The sequence below is a fragment of the Ctenopharyngodon idella genome, chromosome 10 (assembly GCF_019924925.1).
Source record: "Ctenopharyngodon idella isolate HZGC_01 chromosome 10, HZGC01, whole genome shotgun sequence".
NCBI lineage: Eukaryota > Metazoa > Chordata > Actinopteri > Cypriniformes > Xenocyprididae > Ctenopharyngodon > Ctenopharyngodon idella.
In genome coordinates this window covers 7,704,307-7,717,986 of record NC_067229.1, presented here as the reverse complement: position 1 = coordinate 7,717,986, position 13,680 = coordinate 7,704,307, and the positions used below count along the sequence as shown (strand labels likewise).

Sequence of the window (13,680 nt, the reverse complement as noted above, 5' to 3'; positions counted from 1 at the left end):
AGTGGCTTCTCAACATCCTGTGGTCACACTTTTCTTGGCATAGACACATAACAGCTGATATAACATGCACAAAGCATCATTTACAACCATGGAAATATGGTTTAGCAAGATTTTCCCAGAATAAAGGTTTATGGACGTGATGAACACACTACCGGAAAATAAATACGCTCAACATTTTGGTGGTAGGCTTAGATTAAGGAGCAATTTTAGCAATTACAACCTACTATCTTTCATATTTTTTATACTTTCCTGTTTCTTGCTGTTTAATTTCTCCTCAATGTGGCCATTACACAAATTTTTCCAGCTAAATATAGGAGCACTGGGATTTATCTTTGGCCTGAGCTGCTCCAAGATGCTCTTGAGGTTCTTCAACTGGTGCTATTTTAGTTAATGACTGTTGAGGCCTCATTGAGGAGATGTGACGTAGACAGACACAAAAACAGACATAACTGCTTTGCTTTGGAAAGATGCACATTATTATGGCTAATTATAGCTGGTGTATACAAGAAATATAGTGACTAAACAAGCAGTCCACAAATAAAGAAGCTGCTACTAATCTGTTGTTCCCTAATGATTGAATCTTCACTTTCACTTCATTATTAAAATGAGAGCAGCTGTTCTTCCATCAGATATCCGTTCTTTTCATAGTTAAACAGATGGCAGATTCATTTTTGGGCTTATCTGTTATTTTAATAATAATGTCAGAAAAAGATATATACATAAATAAGCATACAAAAACATACAGACACTACAGTTTTTTTTTTTTTTTAGAATGGTGACATTATGGTTTGTGCTATACTTCAGCAAATTATACAAGTTTATGCAATAATGATAAGGTACACATATACTGCACATTTAATTTCAGGACATTCACATTCATAAACTCTGAATCAAGTAGTAATTCAAGACTAATCGTACATAAAACCAGAGTGTCCAAATATTTATAGATAGCCTATATATTATAACTGTATATACATACTGTAAATGTATTGTGTAGATCAGTGTAGCGATATTTTGTTCTGGTTATTTAATCAGAAATTGTTCACACCTTATCTCAAGTTTAATCTGGTGTCACATGATGCCATTATATTACCTTAATTCTCTTCTCTGGTAGGCGAAGTTGTTCATTTCGAGGAAGATTTAAGCTTCAGGATACAATTTTGCTTAAATTATGATTCTACAAAATGGCAGAAGATCAGAGAAGCTGTCAATATGCCAATCTGTCACTAATATTTGTTTTTCATTGATAGAAATGGCTGATTCACTGATTTGCTAATTTACTCATTTTATTAAATCACCCATATTGTTGTTGTTGTTGGTGTTGTTCCAGTATGTTTGATCAGGAAAAAGTACACTTACACTGTATACTCCATAACACAGTTCACATAACAGCGCTGATACGATTAACTGAACATTTTATCATTAACAGTTGACTTTATACTGTATTTTGGACATTTGCTGGTGTTTGTCTGTGTATCAGAGCTCCTCTGCTGCCCTCTGTATGTCATTTATGATCTCAACACCGTACAGAAAACGGTGGAAAATGTTTTTATGTACATCAACATATCTAGTTATTAAAACACCCTAGATGTTTAAAATCCTTTAACGTGTACCAGTGTATTTTTAAAGTGAAGGTTTGTGGATGTACATTATCCTGACAGGTTTTATTTTGTTTAGAAATTGTCCTCATTTTAATCATTGATGGCAAAAGTTTTCTAAAAAAGCACAGAAGACAGAAAAGGAGAAACTCAAATAAATGCAAAGGAAATGTATGTAAATTTGTATTATTATTATTATTCATTATTGTTATTTATTATTTTGTATCACAGATCTACTCATATGTAGGCTAACGAGTGTTGCCAACTTAACAATTTTGTTGCTAGATTTAGCAACTTTTCAGACTGCTCTAGCAACTTTTTTTCCCAAAAAGCACCAATAAAGCTCATTTGATATACAAGAATATAACCACCTGCCCTCCTTTGTCAATGACCGTGTCACCCCCAACCCCCTGAAAATCACTCTGATCCATGTCAGACAGCTTTGACAGTTGGAGTCATTATTAAACATTTACAGAAATATAAACTCTGTTTTACAGCACAGTCGAATGCTCTGATATTAAATGTGTAGATCTAGATACACAAACAAGGAGCCTCATCTCGTGAAGAGTTTAAACCCAGTGTTTCCATTTGAGGTTATAAACTATGAGAACTGACATACATAAACATATAAAGGTATTGGCATGTGGTTCAAGGTTAAACCACCACTCAAGATGAAGGCGAGAGACTCTGTTTGTCATTGGCTGTCAGATGACCAAGTTACCAACCAGTGGAACATGTTTCTGTTTTTTTAGCACTTCAGTTGAGTTGAACCAAGCTAAATAAATAGTATTAAATAAAATTCACCAATGGTTATAACAGCTACATTACAGTATAAACTGTATAAATACAAGGTGTGACTCATGCCAGGCTATTTCCAAAGAATCACTGTAGTTTTTTATTTTATTTTATTTTATTTATTTATTTATTTATTTTTTACAAACAAACAAAGAATACAAACATATTTAAACACATTTTTAAATTTGTTTAATGCAACTAAATTAACTAGGTCTTCACACCAGACTTGATAAATGAAAGACCGTGTTACAATGATGCTTAATCTGTGTGTGTTCATACAGTCCTAAACTGATGATTTCTGATGCTTACACATGATTTACTTTATCGTGAAAGTATTTGGTTTTGGTCTTGAAGCTGATATATCACTCGTGTCTGCAATAGATCAGCATCATGAACGTGTTTTTCCAACCGTTCTGTTTTTCCAACAGCAAACACTAAGAACAAGACCGTAAAATCAGATTCAGTATTTACTGACAGTTATATTATTCTTTCTTAAACTGTAGAGATGCCAAATAATAGTCAATAGACTAAATTCATAATTACAACAACATCACCTGCTACTAGAGAAGAGCATCATATTGATATTTTTGACTACAGTTTCATATTTCATTGGCTGTTTAAATGTAATTTTTCTGAAAGAGCAAAAACTCACCGATCAGCACAATGAGCAGAAGCCCGATCATCAGACCAGATATGATGATAATAATCTGACATTGTGTTTGATTCTGATCAATAAACTCAATCACTGTATGATTGTGACACTCAGATGGTTGAACTGGTTCTGTAAAGAAAGTGTTCATAATCTGTTACTGTCAGTCTCCACTGCAATTTTAAAACTAAAAATTAAACATTTATCTCTCTGTTGACTGAAGCAACAAATGTGCCTATCTTTTAAAAAACAAAACAACAAAGTATGTCATAACTGTAAATAGTCACAGATCAAATGAACTCACTGGTGAAGTACAGTCTGGTGCCTTTGCTGAATTTTGGAGGAGTATCAGTGTTTATACAGTAATAAACTCCTAATTCATCAACAGTCACATTATTTATAACCAGACAATGTTTAAATTGCACTGAATATTTCTTTCTGAATGTTTTATTAAAGTAAAAAGGTGATCGTTGTGTTGGGAATGATCGTAGAATCACTGTTGGAGGATCTGGTGTTTTCAGTAAAATCCAATAAACCTCATTTTCATCAAGATCACAGTTTATGGACACATTTGATCCCAAATCAGTTAGTTGATCTGCTACTGCTGCTTGACAACAGATTAATACATCTGTAAGAGAGAAAAACACAGTAGCATAGTTCTGTGAATCCACAGCATAAAAAAATGATAAAGTGCATGTAAATATAATCATAATAAACTCACAGAGAAAAAGCTGAAAGATCCTCATGTTGTTGCTGTGTATTAAAACACTCCATCCACACACCATTTAAACTCTTTTGTAGAGCTCTGAACCAAAGATATGAGAAAGAAAGAAAGAAAAAAAGATTTTTCCCACATCAGTCAGAGGAAGTGTAAGTGGGTGGACCCTGGTGAACTGATTGGAGAACTAACATTTGTAGCTTCTTGTCTGCTCTACAGCATATGATGTTTGGTTTGGCCACATAAACATCTGTGTAGTCTTCTTTATAGTATTTCTTTTTTTTTTAAATTACGGAGAGTTGTTTAATGCGTTGAATGGTCAGAAAACAAATCAAGCTTGCAAGAATTTTAAAAGTACTTGACAAAATTGTGTTAAATTCTGTTTTTCATCACTATTATTATCTTGCATACTTTTTCTTCTTGGTAACAAAGAAATAATTTCAAAACAAACAGACATTTCTTTCATCAAAAAGTTTAATTTAATTATCACAAACGAAATTCATATTTGACCCCTTTGTTTCTCTCTCTTTCAGTTTTTTAAAAAAACAAAAAACAAACAAACAAACTTTTTTTTATGAGTTCTGTGAACTTATTCCATTTGAGTGAACAAAAAAGAAAACTTCTTAATACTAAATTAAACTATAAATCCAAATAATTTGTGTAGCTAAAACTCAACTAAATTGCATAAAACCATTAAAATCAGAATCTTTTGCAGATAACTGCCAGCTAGAATAGCAATATCACAAACACACATACAGTACATGTGCTAAGGATTAGTTCACTTCTGAATGAAAATTTCTTGATAATTTACTCACCCCCATGTCATCCAAGATGTTCATGTCTTTCTTTCTTCAGTCGAAAAGAAATAAAAGTTTTTGAGGAAAACATTCAACTGAAGTCTACTATATGGAGAAAAATCCTGGAATATTTTCCTCAAAAACCTTAATTTCTTTTCGACTGAAGAAAGAAAGACATGAACATCTTGGATGACATGGGGGTGAATAAATTATCAGGAAATTTTCATTCAGAAGTGAACTAATCCTTTAATACAGTTAACACTGTGGACTAGCACAGACTTTTTAAATAATGCAACATATATTTTTAATGTTCTCTGGCCCATTCTTGACCACGGCCTCTACTCTTTACCAAAATACAAGATCTACCACTATATTAATTGTGCAAAAACACAAAAATAATAATTTCAACATTTACGCTCCTTTAACAGCCCAAAGCAAAGCATGATGGGGAAAATGAAATCTGCTGTAACTTCATATAATCAGTTAGTGAGCGCACATAACTTTTAATATTAACTTCTGTTAGTCTGCAGTACAATGGACTTTCAGTAGTATGAGTAAAATTAACTTTTCATTTAGTAAATGTGACTGTAAGGTTTTGGGTCAATGACAAATAAATGTTTTTTTTGACAGACTCATTAATTAATTTAATCATGACACATGCAAGCTAAATAAATTATTCATGAATAAGGGTGCAACAAGCTCTGCATTTTTGTTGTGCTCATTTACTGACAAATTTTCTTTGCCCTTCCTTGAGTTTCTTTTTTTTCCCTCTTTTTTGGAGAACTTTCACCAATCAAAATCAAATCCAAAGTCAGGGCAATTTCAATCACAAAAGACTTTCAGGTTAAAAAAAAAAAAAAAAAAAATCCACAAAACTTCAAGATATTGCCACAAGTAAAATAATTTTAAATATCTCAAATTTCTGTACAGTGACGTGCCAATCTGAACTATGATGAATGCAGTGGTGTGCAGTGGTGTTCTGAAATGAGGAGGAAATTTTTTTATTTATTTATGAATCAATGTAAATTCATGTGCATTACTCTTAACGTTGACACATTTTCTTGTTAAATGAACATTACATTACATCAAAAAAGAAAAAAAGAAACCAAATACAATTCTATTTTGTAATTTTACATTAACAATGTATTGTAATAAATGTTCTATTTATCAAAACCAAGTCAATCTCATCAAGTTAGTGTTTTAAGCATTTCTACATTCATTTCAAAATAATAACTAAAGGCAATAATAATTTAAACAATATATTTTATTCGTGTATTGATGTTTTTCTTTTTAATAGTCAACTTAGGCTATTTTGGATCACCAGTGATGCTCCGTAAACACCGTCTGTCACAGACACAAATTGTATTTTTAATTTCATAATTTCATTCAAGACATTGAAAATACGTCTTCTGGACATAGCTTTGCTTAGTGGGATGCTACACTTGATCTATGTAAAAGTGTTGCATATGAGAAAGGGCCTCCTCAAAATGTACTCTTTCTCTATTTCTCACATGTCAATAGCCTACATCTCTGTGGGACTTTGGCTGTAGGTTGCAGACCTAGTTTCATGTTTGACAGGTTCAGTCTAACCATTCACAGAAATAAAAACTTCAGTAACTATAGGTGCTTTTCAAGTTACAGTTGTCAAATGCTCTGATATTAAATGTGTTGATCTAGATATACAGACAAAGGGCATCATGAAGTAAAGAACAGTGTTTAAACCCCAGCAGACGTCCTGCAGTGCTGCTGTTTCCATTTGAGGTTTAGACAACTGTGAGAACTGAGATACATAAACGTATAAAGGTACTGGAAAAACACTGCGCTCGGTTCATGATTAAACCTCCACTCTAGACAAAGGTGACAGACCCTGTTTGTCATTGGCTGTCAAGTGACCAGTGGAACATGTTTCTGGTTGAGCGTTTCAGTTGAGTTTAACCACATGGTGTAGCCTGTAACTTTTCTTTCTGAATACAAAACCATTTTATTGATAAATATACTATGTATGTGATCATTTAAAGAATAATAATAAAACTTGCATTTTGTTTTTCATTTAGTGCTTTGAGGCTATTTCACACAACACATATTCACATTATATTCCACAAGACAAAATAATAATTGAATTATTGAATTATTATTGAATTCATATATACACTGCCATTCAAAAGTTTGGGATCGGTACGATTTTTTAAATGTTTTTAAAACATTCTTCTCACCCAGACTGCATTTATTTATTTTAAATACAGTAAAAACAGGAATATTGTGAAATATTATTACAATTTAAAAAAAAAAGTTTTCTGCTTGAATATATTTTAAAATGTAAATTATTTATGTGATGTAAAGCTGAATTTTCAGCATCATTACTCCAGTCTTCAGTGTCACATGATCCTTCAGAAATCATTCTAATATAATGATTTGCTGCTCAAGAAACATTTATGATTATTATCAGTGATGAAAACAGTTATGTACAATTTTGTGCAGGAATCTTTGATGAATAGAAAGTTCAAAAGAACACCATTTATCTGAAATAGAAAGATTTTGTAACATTATAAATGTCTTTACTATCACTTTTGATCAAATTAATGCATCCTTGCTGAATAAAAGAATTAATTTCTTTCCAAAAAAGAAAAGCGGTGCGATTTTTATTCGGCCACCACAGAATTTGTTAAAGTGGACATAAGGCCTTGAAATATGATGCACTGCCCTAACAAAAGCCACAGAAATTATAACATGTGAACTCTAGTTTTAAAGAGCCAAATAATGTTCATATCAAGTAGTTAGCTTTGAAAATCAAACATGGAGATGAAAGAACAATTGTAACTCTTTACATTGCTAAATGATAAACATTCTTTAATTGCCTTTGATTTTTTAAGTTCATGTGAATGTGTTCAATTTGAATGTGAGAGGTTGCCTTTATTTTTTCAAATTAGTTCAATTTTTTTTTTTACAGTGTGGTAAAACAACAACAACAACAAACTTGTGCTATACTAGGAATTTAAGGTCTCAGAAGTCATAAAGACATTGGTTAATAAAATCCTGAAAAAAGTTAATCATATAATGTACAATATAAGTATGAGCTCAGTCATACTCAAGTGTTTATGACTTCAGCAGTTTTAGAGCAGAACGGGTCCTGTTGATTTGACTGGGCCAAATATTTTTTAAGCAGGTAAAATTCACCTCAGCATACTGAAAGAGCAACGAGGAAAACAATATTAGTACCTGCTGCAGTTGTTGCTGAACCAAAATTAATTTCATAATCTAAACAAGCAATAGTTTGTTGAGATAAGTCAAGACTCCTTAATAACTATCAAGTCAGAAATATTAGTTATAATGATGGTTTTGCATATTTTACCTGAAATAGCTCCTGATTCTGTATACACTGCATCTGCTGTAGATCAGTGTTGAGATGTGATTGTTCTGCAGACCTTCTGTTTCCAACAACAATAACTTTTAATAGTCCTAAAAATCAAACACCGATATCGGATTCAATATTTATTAAAGGTTGTATTATTCTTTCTTAAAATGTAAAGACATTCAAAGTCACAAAAATAACAAATTAATTGTTAAATAGTCAGAATAAACAATCCTAAATAAAGAACTCCACCTGCCTTTGAATATTCTGTTTTCTAAACTAAAGAACAGTCACTCACCGATCAGCACAATGAGCAGAAGCCCGATCATCAGACCAGATATGACGATAATAAACTGACATTGTGTTTGATTCTGATCAATAAACTCAATCACTGTATGATTGTGACACTCAGATGGTTGAGCTGATTCTGAAAAGAAAGTGTCCACAGTCTGTTACTGTAAAAACTGACAGTCTCCACTGGAGCACAATGACTGCAGTTTCATACATCTATAATATCTAGCTTTTTATATATTCATATCTGTGTGGAGCAACCAATGAAAGAAATAATACTGTTGTTCATGTGTCTAAAAAACTGAAGTAGTGAATAACAATGAAATGAATAGTAAATAATTTCACTGATCATCATTATGATCTCTGAAGGAGAAAATGAACTCACCATTGAAGTACAGTCTGGAGCTGTTGCTGAATTTTGGAGGAGTGCCTGTGTTCATACAGTAATAAACTCCTAATTCATCAGCAGTCACATTATTTATAACTAGACAATGTTTAAATTTCACTGAATATTTCTTTCTGAATGTTTTATTTGAGTAAAAAGGTGATGTTGAGGTTGAGAATGATCGTAGAATCACTGTTGGAGGATCTGGTGTTTTCAGTAAAATCCAATAAACCTCATTTTCATCAAGATCACAGTTTATGGTCACATTTGATCCCAAATCTGTTAGTTGATCTGCCACTGCAGCTAGAAAACAGATTAAGACATCTATAAAAGAGAAAAAAAGCATTATAATTAAGATTACCTTGAACCTATAACATAAAACAATTCATGACAAAGCGCATGTAAATATATTCATATAATGTAATAAACTCACAGAGCTGAAGCTGAATGATCCTCATGTTGTTGTGATTAAAACACCTCAATATGAATCTGCTTCCCTCCACACAACATTTAAGATGAATCTACTGCAACTCTGAAGCAAAGAAAAAAAAACTTCTCACATCAAGCAGAGGAAGTCAACGTCAAACTCACTCTGACCACAACATCTAATGCCCTCATTACCATCATCACTTCAGTAAACAAAAATTATTTAGTTATTTTATAAACACTGTTTTCAGATTTTTGATATTGTTAATCATATTAAAGTGGCATGCGTGTGTTTGATTAAACTGAGTCAACAAACTGAAACAAACTGACTGCTACTGAGAAAGATCCACTGTAGAACCCAATTCTAGATCTGTGGCTGTAAACAGTTTCAGGACTGATTCTGTGGAGTGACTCAAGAGGCCTGTTTCATGAACAATCTCACAGTAACAGAACTGGTTTCATGTAGACAAAACCAAACAAATCCAACACGGTTTAAGTGGTCGCACTATAACTCATGGTGTGACATAGCCTAGCCTATATGATGAACCTTGTGTGTGGTGCAAACAACCAAACACATGAAACAGAGACAGTCTGTCAGTAACAGCTGCCATCTAGTGGTGAGACCAGAAATATCCAGTAGCAGCACCTTGGTGAAAATAAGCGGAGAACTACTATTTGCAGCCTCATGAGGGCAGCAGAGCAACTGCAGTATCTTCCTTAAAGGATTAGTTCACTTAAAATTAAAATTAGCCCAAGCTTTACTCACCCTCAAGCCATCCTTAGGTATACATGACTTTCTTCTTTCTGATGAACACAATCGGAGTTATATTAATAAACATCCTGACACATCCAAGCTTTATAATGACAGTGAACGGGAAACAACGAGTATGAAGCTCAAGAAAGTGCATTCATCCATCATAAACGTACTCCACACGGCTCCGGGAGGTTAATAAAGTCCACACGGTTTCTTGACAGAAGCAGCTAATGGCGTTGGATAGGAGAGCCCTACCGGCTGATGAACGATGAGCAGCGTAATTTGGAACGCCCGATTGGGAGGTCGGCTTCGGATGGGTGAGCCCTACTGGCTGATGGAATGGGAAACGAGGCTCACGGCGTCGGACAGGTGGACCTTACCGGCTGATGAGGTGCGTGATTTGAGCCGCCCGACCAGAAGGGCCTGCACTGCTCACGGACAGGAACAGCTCATGGCGCCGGGTGAGTGGGCCCTACCTGCCGACGGCGGGGTAACGAAATCTGAAGTGCTGGGCTGGAGAGCTCTCGCAGTGTCTAACGGGAGTTCAATATTCACGGCATCGGACTGGTAAGTCTCGCCGTCAGTCAGACGGAGGAAGGAAAGGTTTGGTCTGGAGGCTCTCACAGCATTCGACGGGAGTTCAAAACTCGCAGCATCGGACAAGTAAGCGTCGCTGGAAGGATTAACCCATGGTTGCTTGACTTCAGCATACAGTAAGATTATAATGAGGTATACATAACTGCACATTTAACTTCAGGACATTCACATACATAAACTCTGAATCAAGTAGTAATTCAAGACTTTTTAATAAGAATTAAGCCCAGACTGTCCAAATATTTATAGATAGCCTATATATTATAACTGGATATACATACTGTAAATAATTATGTAACTATGTATTGTATAGATCAGTGTAGCGATATTTTGTTCTGGTTATTTAATCAGAAATCGTTCACATCTTATTCTCTCAAGCATGACGTAGACTTAAATCCAGCTCAAGTTTAATCTGGTGTCACATGATGCCATTATATTACCTTAATTCTCTTCTCTGGTGGGCGAAGTTGTTCATTCCGAGGAAGATTTAAGCTTCAGGATACAATTTTGCTCAAATTATGATTCTACAAAATGGCAGAAGATCAGAGAAGCTGTCAATATGCCAATCTGTTACTTATATTTGTTTTTCATCGATAGAAATGGCTGATTTACTGATTTGCTAATTTACTCATTTTATTAAATCACCCATATTGTTGTTGTTGGTGTTGTTCCAGTATGTTTGATCAGGAAAAAGTACACTTACACTGTATACTCCATAACACAGTTCACATAACAGCGCTGATACGATTAACTGAACATTTGATCAGTAACAGTTGACGTTATACTGTATTTTGGACATTTGCTGGTGTTTGTCTGTGTATCAGAGCTCCTCTGCTGCCCTCTGTAGGTCATTTATGATCTCAACACCGTACAGAAAACTGTGGAAAATGTTTTTATGTACATCAACATATCTAGTTATTAAAACACTCTAGGTGTTTAAAATCCTTTAACGTGTACCAGTGTATTTTTAAAGTGAAGGTTTGTGGATGTACATTATCCTGACAGGTTTTATTTTGTTATTGAAATTGTCCTCATTTTAATCATTGATGGCAAAAGTTTTCTTAAAAAGCACAGAAGACAGAAAAGGAGAAACTCAAATAAATGCAAAGGAAATATATGTAAATTTGTATTATTATTCATTATTGTTATTTAATCATTTGTAACTGATGTTATCACAGATCTACTCATATGTAGGCTAACGAGTGTTGCCAACTTAACAATTTTGTTGCTAGATTTAGCAACTTTTCAGACTACTCTAGCAACTTTTTTTTCCAAAAAGCACCAATAAAACTCATTTGATTTATGAGAATATAACCACCTGCCCTCCTTTTGTCAATGACCGTGTCACCCCCAACCCCCTGAGAATCACTCTGATCCATGTCAGACAGCTTTGACAGTTGGAGTCATTGTTGAACATTTACAGAAATATAAACTCTATGTTTTACATTACAGTCAAATGCTCTGATATTAAATGTGTTGATCTAGATACACAAACAAGGAGCCTCATCTCGTGAAGAGTTTAAACCCAGTGTTTCCATTTGAGGTTATAAACTATGAGAACTGACATACATAAACATATAAAGGTATTGGCATGTGGTTCAAGGTTAAACCTCCACTCAAGATGAAGGCGAGAGACTCTGTTTGTCATTGGCTGACAAATGACCAAGTTACCAACCAGTGGAACATGTTTCTGATTTTTTAGCACTTCAGTTGAGTTGAACCAGCTAGATAAAAAGTTTTAAATAAAATTCACCAATAGTTCCCTAGTGAAAAAAAAAGTATGCTAAGTATACTTGCAGCCAGAATAATTATCAGTATATTTCAAGTGTGTTAATGATTAGTTAACTTAAGGTGTGCTATTTTGAAACAACTAATTTTGTACTAAGTATATTTTAGTTGTAATTAAGTTGTATAAAAGTACAACTTTAAGTATATTTAGTGTACTTTTGTGTGCTAAATTGGAACAACTTCAAGTATACTTAGTACACTTTAAGCATATGCCTGTGTAGGCATGCTTGATGAGTGATAAAGTGTACTTAATTTGTGTTATAAGTATACTTTATTTGTGTTATAAGTACACTTTATTTGTGATTTAAGTACATTACAAATTAATTACGAGTGTCTTCCGAACACACAAGCAATATACTATGAATATATTATTTTACAGGTAATAGTATACTGTATGCTTAGTACCTTTGGATTATTCCAAATACTAAAAATTACACACTTTGCAGGCAATAACAATACACTTTGTTATTACTTATACTTTGTATAATATAGTCAACATTTGAAGTGGATCAAAACCTTTCATCAAAGTTGTCCTAAAACCTTCTTCTTAGGACAACTTTGCTGAACTTTTTTGATCCACTTCAAATGTTGACTACTGTACTTTGAATTACATAATCTCACACAATACAGTATTATAATTGTGCTACCATTTAAATACCATTTAACAAATTACTTAGGTGACATTTTCCCAAAGTTGAATGCATTTGTTTTCAAGGCCATTAAAATAAATAAAATGTAACAACATCACTAATGAAGAGACATATTTCATTAACAAATCCAATGGTTTTTATTTAAACTTAACATGGTTTCAGCAAAACTTACCATGTTTTTCATTAAAGAATTAAATTATTGGACCAATGGTGACCCTCTATACACAAATACAAATTACACATTATATTCCATTTTCTGATGAGCTTCTCATTATTGTGTCTGATGGCCGCTTACACAGTGGCAGTGACCTCAGAAACTCGTGAAGAACAGCATCTGTTAACAGAATATACAAAAGATATAAGGTCAGACAGCATGTTCAACATTTTATTCACATTTACAATAGTCTGTCTAAATCCTAAATTGAACCAATACTATTTTTGAACAGTAAATGAGGATTAGCAGCAGTCAAGCATACAACACTTCATGAATTAATATCGTACAGAATACGGGCCGATTACAACTTACCTCCAAATAGCAGCACTTTTCTCCGGTTCTTTCAGGATCGCGTAGGCCATTAAATTCCGTTGCCATCAAGGTCAGTGTGCAATGTCACTTGATTGAACTGGTCAGAATTCCCAAGATTGAGCGATGTATTGTGCTTTCAGTGTTTTATTAAATAAATTATACATTGCGACATTATACTTCTTCACCTGAAAGCCCCCTGAGTGACTGAACGAGGGGGATTCAGACGAGTACTGTGACGTCAGCAGCTCTGATTGGCTGAAGGCAGTGAGCAACAAAATCTGATTGGTCACAGACCAAGTTGAAGAGACATTTGAATTCCGATAAGTATCAGGTTCAACCACTCAACATATTTTTTTTTGC

General features: G+C 33.7%; 1 long non-coding RNA gene across 1 annotated transcript; it reads right to left on the bottom strand.

The window, feature by feature from the left end:
• Window positions 1-12,970: 12,970 nt before the first annotated feature.
• LOC127520014 (uncharacterized) lies at window positions 12,971-13,464 on the bottom strand. Its single transcript, XR_007931999.1, has 2 exons — window positions 13,321-13,464; window positions 12,971-13,128 (listed from the first exon to the last, which is right to left on the bottom strand). It is a non-coding gene; the product is annotated as an uncharacterized LOC127520014 (long non-coding RNA).
• Window positions 13,465-13,680: the final 216 nt, after the last annotated feature.